The sequence below is a fragment of the Phoca vitulina genome, unplaced genomic scaffold (assembly GCF_004348235.1).
Source record: "Phoca vitulina isolate PV1807 unplaced genomic scaffold, GSC_HSeal_1.0 scaffold58, whole genome shotgun sequence".
NCBI lineage: Eukaryota > Metazoa > Chordata > Mammalia > Carnivora > Phocidae > Phoca > Phoca vitulina.
The window spans coordinates 4377691-4390274 of NW_022589761.1; the positions used below are offsets into that span (position 1 = coordinate 4377691).

Below are 12584 nucleotides of genomic sequence, written 5' to 3' on the forward strand. Positions count from 1 at the left end.
TCATTGAAAACAGGTAACATTTTCCCCTGTGCAACCTCATTTCCTTATCCCTCCTCTTTATAAATAGCTGTCGTACATCTATACCGTCTGAGCATCTAGCCGTCATACACTCTACTCTTTCCTCTTTAATCCTCATTTATTCCTAATTCTATAGACAGTTTATATTTAATGTTCACCTCCTTATGGCGATGTCCCTCTGGTCACCTTGGCTCTCTGAGGCTCATTTTCTAGTAGATTCCTCAGAGGTTCCCATGGGGACAATATTTCCTGAATTCTTGCATGTTGGTGTGAATTTGTACCCTTTCTACACTTGACAGTCAGTTTCCCTGGATATGAGATTCTTGGTTCACATTTTATTTTCTTGAGTATCTTAAATATAGTACTCTACTTGCTCATGGCACGTGTTGCCATCAAGAAGTTGACGATAATCCAATTTTCTGAATCCTGTGCTATTTTCGCTTAGCTACTCAAAGGGTTTTTCTTTTTCTCTCAAGCCTCATGTAAAACTAAAATTACAGCTTGGTTTAGGTCACTCTGGGTCAATATTTCCAGGAATGTGGTGTGACCTTTCAATATGTAGTTTCAACCCTTATTTCGGAGAGATGATCTTGAAATACAGCTTCTGTTGTTTGCTCTGTTCCCTGATTTCATTTTTTTCCTTCGGGGACTCCTATTCTTTGTGTGTTGGGTGGTCTTTACCTCGCTTCAAGATAGGTCACTTTTTAAAAAAAATTCTTTGTATCGTGCTCATTTCTTTTTGATCTCTAGAAATTTCCAGTTTTCCCACCCTCTACTTCTAAGGCGTTGTCCGTCGTGTTTACCCATCCTTGTATTCTTTCCAATTTAATGTCTCAAAATGATGTCTTTTAGACCCAACTCTTTCTTCAGTTTGTCATTTCACTTCTGAGCTTTTCCATTTCTGATTTCTGTTGTTTGTTCATATATCATCTCCTTAATTTATTTTAGCTCTTTTTGAAATAGTAGGTTATAGGTTTTTATTTGTTTGGTAGGCACATCTCTCTGGTGTGTTTTTCATTGTCTGTAGAGACAGCGTTCGACTGCTTATTTTCTTCTTTCTTAAAACAACTTTGTGTGGGATCTGACCTTGATCCCTTTCTGCTGCTCATTTCTGTAAAGGTGAAATTAATTTTTCTGAGCTTTTAAAAGGAGGTTTCATTCGAGATAGCTTTTCCAACTTCCAGCTTTCTAACTTCACAGAGCTCCCTGTTTCGTTTCATGCAGTTAAAAGGTATGTCTCCCCTTTCATCTGGATCTTCTGTTTGCTTCCTCTCTATTCCTGCTCCGTTCAGTTTTGATCCTTCTTTCAGTAGTTTCTCCTTGGTGTGGGGCCCTGTCCTGGAGGGAAGACCTGGCTGATCAGCCTCAGGAGTTTCCAGGGGCTAGGCTGCTCCATCCTCTCACAGTGTTCTTACCTGATGACCCTTTGCACTCACACACTGTTGCAGTGGGCAGAATGCCTCCTAGTTTCAGCTACCATTGTAAAACTGGAGTCCAGTGCTTTCCAGTGAACACCTATTGGCTATTTTGGGGTGCTTCTGTTCTCAGGCATGACAAGCACCCCATTTCTTCCCTTTGCAAATATTTTGATGTTTGGGGGGATACATTACCCACTCTTTCTATTGTGAATGTTCCCCACAAGTGTTTGGTCTTCCTATCTAGTTGGGCTGTTTTTACTAGGGGATTCAAGAATATTCAAAATTTTACCACCAGCACTGACACCATCTTCTGAAAAATGCCCCGGGGAGAACTTTTAATATTGTCACTTTAACAGCACTGAGGCATGCTATGTCACAAGCAGACCAGAAGAGAAAAACTATGTAAACATCTGCTTCCAAAGCCTGGTGACCTTGGCGATTTATGTGGAATGTCTTGTGCTGACCGTGACATTGTAGCAGACCCTGCTGATCCCCTCACTGCATCTCAGTTTAACCCAGGAGACAGTTCCAACTTCTACATCTCTTGAGCTTCTACATCTTTCCTTTTCTCTCTCTAGAGCTTTCCCTGGTACCACCCATTGGCTTGCTTTGTGCTGCCCGAGATCACTCTCAAATGAATTGCCTGAACCTAGATGCTTGTCTTGGGTCTGCTTTGGAATGAACTCAACCCAAGACAGATGCAAAGCTGTGTTCCAGGAGCCTTGCCTGTTTCAGACACCTCTCACGTAGTATAACCTGCTGATGATTTTCAAAAATGGAATGATGTTAGCTTCATATTTTTAATAGTCTTTGGTGAGACATATTTTTATTCTACACAAATGAAATGCTTGTCTTTCCTGTCTACACACCCCTTTATTTCCTCAAAGGGCCCTGGTTGATTAGCTGTTTCCCTTAGACATTGTCTTTCCTAAATGCTAGGTTTGTTTTCCCAAATACAGCAACCCTGTTTTCTAAATGTAGAGTCTATCCTTTTTCTGGGCATGAAAATGAGAGTCCTTTATCTGTAGGTGCCAGAATATCCTTTGTGTTTAACCAAATATATATTGAATTATCATCACTGGTTCTTTGTGGCTGGAAGTCTTATGAATGAGGACAGGCCAGGTGAGATAGGTCAGGTCAAATGTCACCTCTTCCGTGAAGCCCACCCTGATGTCCCAGGGAAGACCACTCAGACACCTCTCTCATCGCTCCACCATAATCTGCCTTGCATTCTAGTCTGTCTGTTCATCTGCCTTATTCCTTGACTGTGAGCTGCCCTCCTCAGTGCCTCCCCCCAATCCTGGCCCAAGCAGTCCTCAACAAAGGCTTTGCTGGGCAGTCTCTGCCTAAAGACAGGTGGTTCCAGACACCTGAAAGAGAGGCTGGGGTTTCACCCTCGAGCCTGCCTCCAGCTGGTGCATCATCTCAGCACACCTCTAACCAGGGCAGAGTGGGGGCCCCTGCCCTGCCCCCCCCAACCCCCGCAAATCCTGGGACAAGGCACAGAGCCTGGAACAGGCACAAAGGGAGGACTCATTTGAGCCCAAGCCATCACTGCTGAGAACAAGCAGACAGAAAGCTCTGTCTGAGGACAGGGATGAGGAACAGAGTGTGACAGGCTTTGTGCTGGGACCTGCGGGGCTGCCTTCATGCCACGGAGCCCTTCGTGTGGTGTCAAAAGAGGAGATTTGGGTTGTCTTGTTTTTTTTTTTTTTAAACCTAACTTTAAACACTATTGACAGCAAGATGTCTCCAGCACGAAAGCCAACAGGGAGGCAGTGGCTCAGTGTTTCCATAGCTACCGACAGGACGCCACTGGGCAGTGTTCTGAACTCCAGAGCATCTCAGGCTCTGCCTGCAGGATGAAGTTTCCTGGGCTCTGGGAGAACTCAGCAATGAAGTGGCAGTGGCTTATCATGGTTTCTGCTGCAGCTGCCTGCTATTTTCACTGACGGGGTTTAATTTCTCCAGGTATCCAAGGCTGTCCCCTGAGATCACTCCTGCGTCTGGGAATCCTGGGGAAGCTGGAGATGTCCCTTGCCCCACAAACCTGCCGCAGGTCATGGCATCTGCTTCCAGAGCCTGGTGACCTTGGCACCTTCTTGGCACTGAGGGATGGCTTGGCAAGGCGGGGAAGGCAGTTTCCTGGGTGGCTGGCCGGCTTTCAGTGACAGGTTGGCCATGGGATAGGAGGTGCGGACAGGACGTTTTGGCATTACCTGCATCCAGTTTGGAAAACCCTCGGAGGGTCTGCAGAGCCAAACCCTCTCTGGCTTTTCCAGTTTTCTCCCTCCCAGGGAGCCTGCAGGACAAGAGTCTGGGCGTTCTCCTCCAAGGCTGACTTGGGTGTTTCCCGTGGCGGTGTGGGCCCCCCAGAGGAGCAGGCAGCTCGGATGCTGGGGGGAGGGGAGGGGAGGCATTCCTGAGCCGCTGCCCTTGTGTGTCCTGCTGAGGGACATGCTGCCTGACTGATGGGCTCCTCCTGGTCTGTCTCCTTGGATGCATCAGCCACCAGGCTTTTGTTTTCAGTCCCGGCAGAGAGATTCCTGCTGCCAGGCGGTGTGTGGGTTCCCGGCACGGTGTGAAAATACCACTTGCTCAGGACTGCCTGGAGAAGCAGGGTAGTACCTGTCTCTGTGTTTCCATTGCTGCTCAGGCCGCCCACATGGACTAGGGCGCAAGCGCCACTGCTAAAAGGGTCTGAGCAACCCTTGAGAATAACCATAACCCAAGGCCTTGGGGAGATTTTTAGAACGTCTGCCCTGGGGGCAAACAGCAATTGCCTAGTGACCCCTTGGCTTTCTGCTGGCTCTGAGGACACAGACCTGTGGCTCCTTCAGCATGAGGCCCCCAGCTTCGCTGTGAAATTGCCACATGTGTGACCTCCATCTCCGTGTCACGTCTCGGCACTCCTCTGACTACAAACCTCCCGAATCAGGGAAGTCCCAGGGTGCCCATCCTCACCCAGTGGCAGGCTCCTGGGGGCATCTGATAAATGTTTCTGGAGTGTTCCTGCGGAAATAGTTTGTTCTGTTCAAAACAATCCTTTCTTTCCTTTCAACATCTTCAAACCCAATTCTTAATACTAAGCATTAGATGTAGAATAGCATTCACATTTGCATTTAAAAACATGCTTTTAGCTAGCTCAGGAACTGGGAAGACACTTAAGCCCCGCTTTCCTGCCACAGGATGGAAAGATACCAGTGGATGTATGACCTTTGGTCAGGGTGGAGGAGTTCTGGAAATGTGCTCTGGGCTGATGATGTTGGAGAGCAGATCCTGCCCTGAGAGGCCCCACTGGCCCCCTCGGATCCCACAGAGCACTTGGTGGGGCTGAGAGACCTGTGCTCACTCTGCCCCGGGGAGCGACCAGCAGCCCCAAGACAGCGGCCCGAGTTGTGCCAATCTGGGCTAAGCCAGCAGGGGTCCTGGAGAATCTGCAAGCTTTCCCAACTAGGCAGCATTTAAAAAGAAGTGCCATGAAATGATTTCATATAGTGATTTCCTCATTGTAACAGTCACCCCAGTTAATAATGAACAGCATATAGCAAAAAAAAAGGAGGCCCACTTGAGGGACTAGAGAGAATTATGTATAATTGTCTCTTGTTTGTATCTGGAGGCAGGTAGATGCACAGAACTACCACAATGGTGGGAGAAGTCAAACCCTTTACTATCTGAGGCAGAGGAGACTGGCCCCTGCAAGCCTAGTCCCACCGTCTTTGACTGACAGTGAAAAAGTCAACTTCAGCCCCATCCTGCATGACGTGAATGCTGAGTTAGTTTGGTCCAAGTGAAAGAGCATTTACTGAATTGTGGCATAAAATTATTCTAGAATTTTAAATTCTTTACCCCAAAGTAAAAAAGAAAAATCTCCACTGTTTATGCTCAGGGTCTACCGGACCCCCTCCTGCAGTGAATCCCCCCACCTGAGTGTCCTCTCCCGTATCGTGGGCAGGCCACCTGAGGAGGGCTGGGCTCAAGATCTGTGGGGACTGAAGGAACAATCAGCAGCAGACCAGCCCAGTGGTGTTTTGTTTGTGTTTTGTTTTGTTTTTTAATTAAGAAGCACCAAAATGAACTTGAACTTGGCAAGACCTCAAGAGCGAAGCCAGGCTGGCTCTGAGCCCAGTTCGCATGGATGGGCTCGACCTGGGCTTGGGCCTGCCTCCCTCTTGGGCTCTGGGTTCAACAGGGGCGCGTCTGCAGACCCGCTCATCTTAGATCGGGGGAGGAGGACATCCCTTCCTGCAGACCCCAGAGGTCCTCTAGCCCCCGACCCTGAGTGCTGCCATCCTCCCTCCTGGATGCCCGGCTCCCCCCCTTGCTCTGTGAGACGCCTCCAGTGTCCTTTCCAGGAGTCCTCCCTTTTTGCTCAAGTTAGCCACAGTTTTTATTACGTGCTACTCAGAAACCCTATCTGTTCACCAACCCTCGTTCATGTTAAGGATGGACACTGGTGTCATCTTAGCCTGCCTCAGAAAGGAAGTATTTTTATGATGGTGGAACTTCAGAATTTGCAACAGGCATGGGGGACGTGGGCTTGCCCGGAAGCCCAGCAGCATTGCTAGTGTAGAGGGCTCTCCCCCAGGCATGATGGCATCAGGAGATTGCAGGTGACTCAACAAAGAAGGGAACAAAGGGACCCATTCCCTCCAGCTTCTCCAAAACCCAAGGGGTGACAGAAAAGGAGAAGGGTCATGGGGAGTGGAGGAAAAGGGGCAGGGAAGGGACATTCATCCAACATGGTCCCAGGTGGCCAAGGGAGACTCCCTGGGCCTCCTCTCTAGGTGAGGAATTTTTAGGAATTGTGGCATTACAGCACAAGCCCGGTGGGGGTCTCAAGAGCCTGGGCTACCCTCCCCTTACTGTTCAAATGGGGAGGAAAGGCTTGGCCATGGTCCCACACTGAGGTCACGGCAGAGGCAGCTGGGGAAGGCAGCTATGTTCCTGGAAAAGGGACTCCCATCCGGACAACGCTGTGCTCAGCCTGTCACAGCGTGGGGAACTAACTCTGGGAAACCCTGTGGTCACAATATTTCAGAGGCCAGCACAGGGCCAGCTGCTTGACACCCAGGTCCTGAGGTGGCTAATCTGAGTGACGCAGAGCAGGCCAGCCTCGCCACCCCGCTTTCCAAAATGTCTTCACACCCTTCCCTCACCTCATCTGCGCATCCTGGCCACCAGAAGCAGGTGGAGTCTGTTTCCCAAATAAGGAAACAGGCTGGGATTGCTAGCAGACCTGCTCGAGGCCACCCAGCCCGTGCCTGGGAGAGCTGAAACCCACCCCCTGGTCTATGCCATCATTCTCTTCTCTCTCCCATGGGATGCTGGTGTTCCTGGACCTACCACTCCAGATGGCTTCCCTCTCCTCCCCGGAAAAGCGCTCTGGTTCTTCTCGCAGAATGGAAAGTTGAAGACTCAGGATGCAGTGTTACCACAGGGGCTTACGTGCCCTTCATGGAACACAAGGTCCTTCCCCCACTGTGCTGCCTTCAGCTCCCTACCCAAAGGTAGGCGAGAATCTGCACTCCAGGGGATGCTCCGGGGACCCAGAGCCCGGGGAGGGGGGTGGTTTGCCTGCCACCCTCCCCTAAACCTGGCCTGGCCCCCTCCTCCCGCCTCTTTGGCAGCAAATAGAGTGGCTTCTGAACCTCCGTGACCTCTTCTGGGGCATGGGTCGTGGACTCCTGGTGTGATCTAATGCAAATGTCCTTGTACCTTCGTTGGGATGCAAAGGGAGAAGTTTGCCACTCATCTTTCAGCGGAGAAACACATATCAAAAACTGCAAGTGAGGACACAGGGCTTCATGCCGGGAATTTGCAGCGTTTCTCTGCCTCTCTTGCTGCAGAGGCCGAGCCTGACTTTCAAAAAAGGGCACGCAGCCCTTGGCAAATCCCGAGGAGGAAAACCCAGTGCATGTTGGTGCCAGGGGCCTGGAGCCCGCTTTGGGGATTTCCCCGAGGGCCTCTCCGAACAAGAAGGAAGTCTGAGTGAAAAAATTGAAAATCTCGCGGATGTCAAAGGAATGCAGCATTGTTGATGCCTAGCAATGCCTGCCTGAATATTAGATGCAAATAAGTGCTAATAAGTACAGTTGGAAACGCTAATGGAAAAACGGTCCTTCCCGGGAGGATCACTGCACACAGCTGCACGCCATACCTCACCGGCCCCACTTGCTGCTAGCTTGGTTCTCATAAAGCCTGTGTAGATCAGTCCCGTGGAAGTAGAGCTTGTGTGGACTTATCCAGTGGATGCACTTGTGGCTCAGAGCCTCCTCCTGGGTGTAAGGCTGGGCTCAGGGGATGGGAGCTCCTCTCCCCATTCCCTCCGCACTGCCTGCTGAGTGTGTGTGTATTCTCTTGCAGGAGCGTGCCTAGTACTGAAGAGGTTCCCTGGACCACCAGCTTTCTTTGGCAGGTGCCCAGCCAACTCATGGCCAGGACCCTGGGTGGTGAGAGACGCTGGAGGTGTGGGGACAAGGCAGGGGAGGGGAGGGGAGGTACAGGGTCAGTGCTCTCTGGGCTCACCAGGCAAGTAGCTTTCTGCTCACTTCACCACCACCCCCCAACCTCGCCTTTGTTCACCATCTTTCATCCTGCTCTGCTCTGCTAGCTTTTGGTCATGGGCTGGATAAGGATGCCACTGCCCTGTCTCTCCTGACATTTGTGTCCTTGTCCCTGATATTCTGTTCATCCGATCTGCACCTGACTGAGGAGGAGTAGGGCGATTTCAGCCCCATACATACTCCCCCCCATATACAAACACAAGTAACACAGAGCCAGTGGAACCCAGCTAGGCCTGGGTCTGGAACAGTCTCTGAACTCGGGATCTTGGAGAGGAAACCCCACTGAACCTACTCCATTTTAGAATCAGCAGCTCAATCCTGGCTCTGCCATCCTCCGGATGTGTGGACTCCAGCAACCTGGTGGCATTCTTGTACCTTGGTTTCCTCAACTGGAAAATGGAAATAATAGAGCCTACTTTGATGTTGCAAGAATTAAGGAAAATCATGATAGCGCTGGTCTGCTAAAGTTTGTCTTCTCACCTTTGCTGTTCTCTCTGTGCTGAGCTCACCTGAAGCATTCAGTCTGGGTGCCTCCTAGGCCTTCTGGAGCTCTACTGCTGGGGACTCCCTGGCCTTCCTCAGGAGCGGCTCTGCTCCCTGCCAGGGCTGCCCCTGACCATCCCCTCCCTGGTCAATCGAAGGCCATGAGTTCACCTCACTCCCCACCTCTCCATCTTACACTCCGAATTAGCAGGGTGGAGTCGTCAGGCCAACCAAACAGCAGATAAAATGAGAGGAGGGTGAACATCCTTTCTTTTACTAAAGATTTCTCGGCAGGTTTTTGAAAATACTGGGGTCCCCTCAAGATTAAGGGGTGACTCATTTACAGCTTCATCAAGTTCCGGTGACCGGCCTTCCTTCCCAGCACCTGCTTCCCCCTGCAGGTGGGGGCTGCGTCTTCTCAGGAACAACAGGACTGGAGTCAGATCTCCCTCCCCCTCTTCCCATCCCGGCTCTGTCCCGGTGCTCCGTGGCTGTGGCTCTGTGTTGTTGAGGGTGTGTATAGGGAGGAGTCGGCTGACCCAGGCTGACCTGGTTCGAGAACCCCGCCCCCCCCAAGATCTCAGGACGTGACCCAACAAGCACTTCTAGGAGGTAGCCCTCAAGGAAAAGCCTGGGTCATGGGTCCTTTCAGCAGAATCCAGAGCCCCAGGAATTTGGGGATGGGTGCAGACACCTGGGACCAAGGCCGCCCAAGACCTTGACCAAACTCCACTGAGGCTGTAGCTCAGGGATCCCTCAATGCTGCTACGGACCAAGCCTCTGCGTTTCCCCAGCCCCGCGCCCCCGCAGCGTCGGGTCCTGAGCGCGCGCCCCTGCCCAGCTGTGGTCACGGCCCGCTCTGGTGACGCCTAGTCATTTTCCCAGGTCGGCGCCGGCGTGCGACCCACCGAGGCAGTGGCAGCACTCCGGCCACGCTCTGGAGCCAAGTGGCAGCCGTGAGGCCGGCTCTCAGGGAACCCGGGAGACGGGCGCGGCCCCCAACACCACCGCCCCTACCCCCGCGGCCGTTGGACCGCGCCCAGCGGCGGCTCCTTCGAAGCGCGCGGCCCGTGGGGCCGGCCGCGGGAGCCGCAGAGCGCGCGTGGGCGCGGCGCCCGCGAGCTCCCGGGAGGGACCGGCGGATCGCGGGAGTGATCCCCTCCCGGCCCGGCCCCCGCCACCACCGCCACTGCCACCGCCACCGCGGGGCGGGGCCCAGGCCGGGGGCGGGGCGCCGGGCGGGCGCGGCGTTATTTCCAGCCTTGCCGGAGGCTCCGCTCTCACTTCTCTGGGAGCCTTCCCGGCGCTCTAGCCGGATCTGGCAGTGCTGTGGGGAGAGGAGAAGGTGGCGGCGGCGGGAGGCTGGAGGTGGGAGGCGGGGGACGGACCCGGGCTCGGGGCCGAGGAAGAACACGCCACCGCACCCTCTCCCCCTCCCTCTCCTGCGCGCTCCGGCCGCCGGCCCGCGCCGCTAGCCTCACCCACCGCACCGGTCTCCGCTCGGAGCGGGAGGAGGCCCCGGGCCCGAGCTGAGGCGGAGGTCGTCCCTGCCGCGCGGCCCCCGGGAGCCGAGGATTCGCCGTGGAGGACCGAGCCCGGGCTGGAGGCGCCCGCGGCCCCGCGAGCGCCGGCTGCGCCAGGTAAGTGCGCTGCGCCCCCGCCCCAGCCCTGTCCCCGCCCTGTGCCGGCTCCCGGCCGGGAAGGGCGCCCCGAGGGGTCCCGGGAGGACTCGGGACTGCACTGCGTCCCGGCGCCGAGAACCTGCACGGTTAAGCGTTCGAAGCCGAAGGCGGAGATAGGGCGCGCGGGGTTCCGGTCCGGCCGCGCATTGGGGACCGGCTCCAGTAGCGGGAACTTTAATTAGACTTTTGCTCCATGGCTTTCACTTGCCGCCGCGCGTCTGTGCACTGCCGCCCCTCGGGCTCCCTCGGTCCCCGCGGATGCTGTGCTCCTCTTCCCAGCCCTGGGTGCCGGGCGCGGGGAGGCAACGTTGGCTGCGGAGAGGGCCGGGCTGGAGCGCCCGGGGCGCCCGGGGCTTTCCCGCGCGCTCCAGTCTGGGACTCGGGGGCGGGTTGTGGCGGGCGGGGGCGGGGGAGGAGTTCGGAGCTGCCAGGGCTTCCCAGCGAGCGGCGGAAGGTGCCCCCGCGCTCCATCGCGCGCGTCCCCACCCCGCCACTCTCCAGGGCACTGGCCTGTTTTGTACTTGAGGCGAGTGTGTGTGCGTCAGTGATGCGTAAAGGTGTGTGCGTGCGAGTGTCCGGGAGCGCGGGAGTCCGAGCCCGGGGCTGCTCGGGTGGGCGGAGCTGCTTCGCCGCGGGACCCAGCCGAGCTCTGGCGGCGGCTGCAACTCCAGCTGCTAGCTTCCAGTTTTGCACGCTAGCTCTGACCTCGCCAGAGGCCGGCGCAGCCAGGCGAAGGTGCGTTGGCGGGTTTTGGTAGTGCCAGTGTTGGCGCTTGATTCGGAGGGTCCCCTCTCCCTTTCCAGGCGCAGGACTCTTGCCGCCCTAACTTTCGCCCTACATCTGGTCCCCAGGCCCCGCGTAACCCCCGACCCGGAGCTGGCGCGGCAGCCGCTCAACTCCCTCGGCTGTGAGCACTCGCTGCGGGGTTACTCTAACCGAGAAGTAGGGGACGTTCCCGGGGCTTCCTGTCTTAAGCTGTCTCCCGGATCCGGTGGGTCTCGGGTGCTTGGGCGCCTCCCTGTTGGACCCTGCGCAGTGATTGGCTATGCTAGGGAGACTGGGCGGCAGGGCGGTCGGTGTCTGGCCCCGCAGCAGAGCCAGAGCGGGAGGCGGTTGAGTGAACGGACCATAGCCCCTGTGGGGTGCATGGTGGGAGAGGAGTTGGCAGAGGGGTAAGGGACAGACTGGCCCCTTCCTCATTTCTGGGATGCTTCCACGCTGCACTACCAAGCTCACTTTTTTGGGTAACCTCTCACATCCGAGTTCACCTTGACCCTTGCCTGTGGGTGGGGAACTTTTCTCAAGTCCTGCCCTAGAACTGGGCGGCCTCTGGATCAGAGTGGCAGAACCCTCTTTAAAATTTCCCACCTGTATGGCCTCTTCTGCCCACCCTCTGTCCCTGTCCCAAAGGCAAGGCTGACAGGCTGCAGGAAGAGGTGACCTTCTGCTTCCTGTAGGAGACCCTTTTAAAATCCAGGCAGCCCACCACATATGGAAGGACAAGGGCGGAGGAGCCCTTGAGGGGAGTGGAGCCCTCATCAGACTTGCCTCTGTGAAATGACCCACAGGAGGAATAAAATGCAGACCCTGAAGAGGTTGAGTCTCTTAGGATGATCAATAATTTAATAGCATTTGAACACAACCCCAGAGTCAGACCCCATCCCGTCGCCTAGCCCATTCACCCTGAGACACACCAATGGCATGGCTTATTTATTTATTTACTTGGAATCAAACTCCACAGAGTGAATTATGTTCCCTTGGTATTGATTTTTAAAAAGACCCCAAATTAAAAAGTCAAGGCTTTCTTAAAACAAGGTCAAGGATTAATTATTTATAGAGAGACATCAATCAGCTGACGTGGGGGCTCATTTATAAAATGCCTGAGCAGGCAAAAGGAGCATGGGCTGATTTTCACTGGCTCCGGCTGGGAGAGGAGCAGGCTTGTCTGACCTCCTGGGATTGGCAAATCTTCGCCGGATTGTGACCGGAAGAGGAGGCTTTGTAACTCAGCCTGCTGTCTGAGATGCCTTTGTAATCTCGTAGCCAGAATACCACTTGGGAAATTTCATGCATATCTGCTGTGTTTCCATAATGAACATTTACTGATTATGGAGTATCAAGGGAATTTCATTTTTTAAACATTTATTCAAATGTCTGTTTATGTAAGCTAATAAGTCTGGGAAAGTTCGGTGGCTACTTTTTTGCCGAATGGTCGTTGGGAAAGCGTGCTGGTGAGCTCCTTGGGGGAATTTGCCTGGGATTCACTTGGAAGGTGGGCAGTCAGAGTCTCCTGATTGGAAACACCCTGGCAGACTACTTCTCTGCTCTTCACTCAGAGTTTGTGCCAGTGGCGACCTGATAGGCTTTTTGTGGTTTTGCTGATCGAGGTGATGGGCGCTGAAAGCTCTTACCGTGAT

General features: G+C 54.1%; 1 protein-coding gene across 1 annotated transcript in view; it reads left to right on the plus strand.

Moving 5' to 3' along the window:
* The first annotated feature begins 9760 nt into the window (after window positions 1–9760).
* The window catches only part of CHST8 (carbohydrate sulfotransferase 8), a 128448-nt gene continuing 125624 nt past the window's right edge, over window positions 9761–12584 (plus strand). The window contains exon 1 of the mRNA XM_032390601.1: window positions 9761–10125. The gene's annotated coding sequence lies outside the window, so the exon portion shown is untranslated. The remainder of the gene's footprint in view (window positions 10126–12584) is intronic.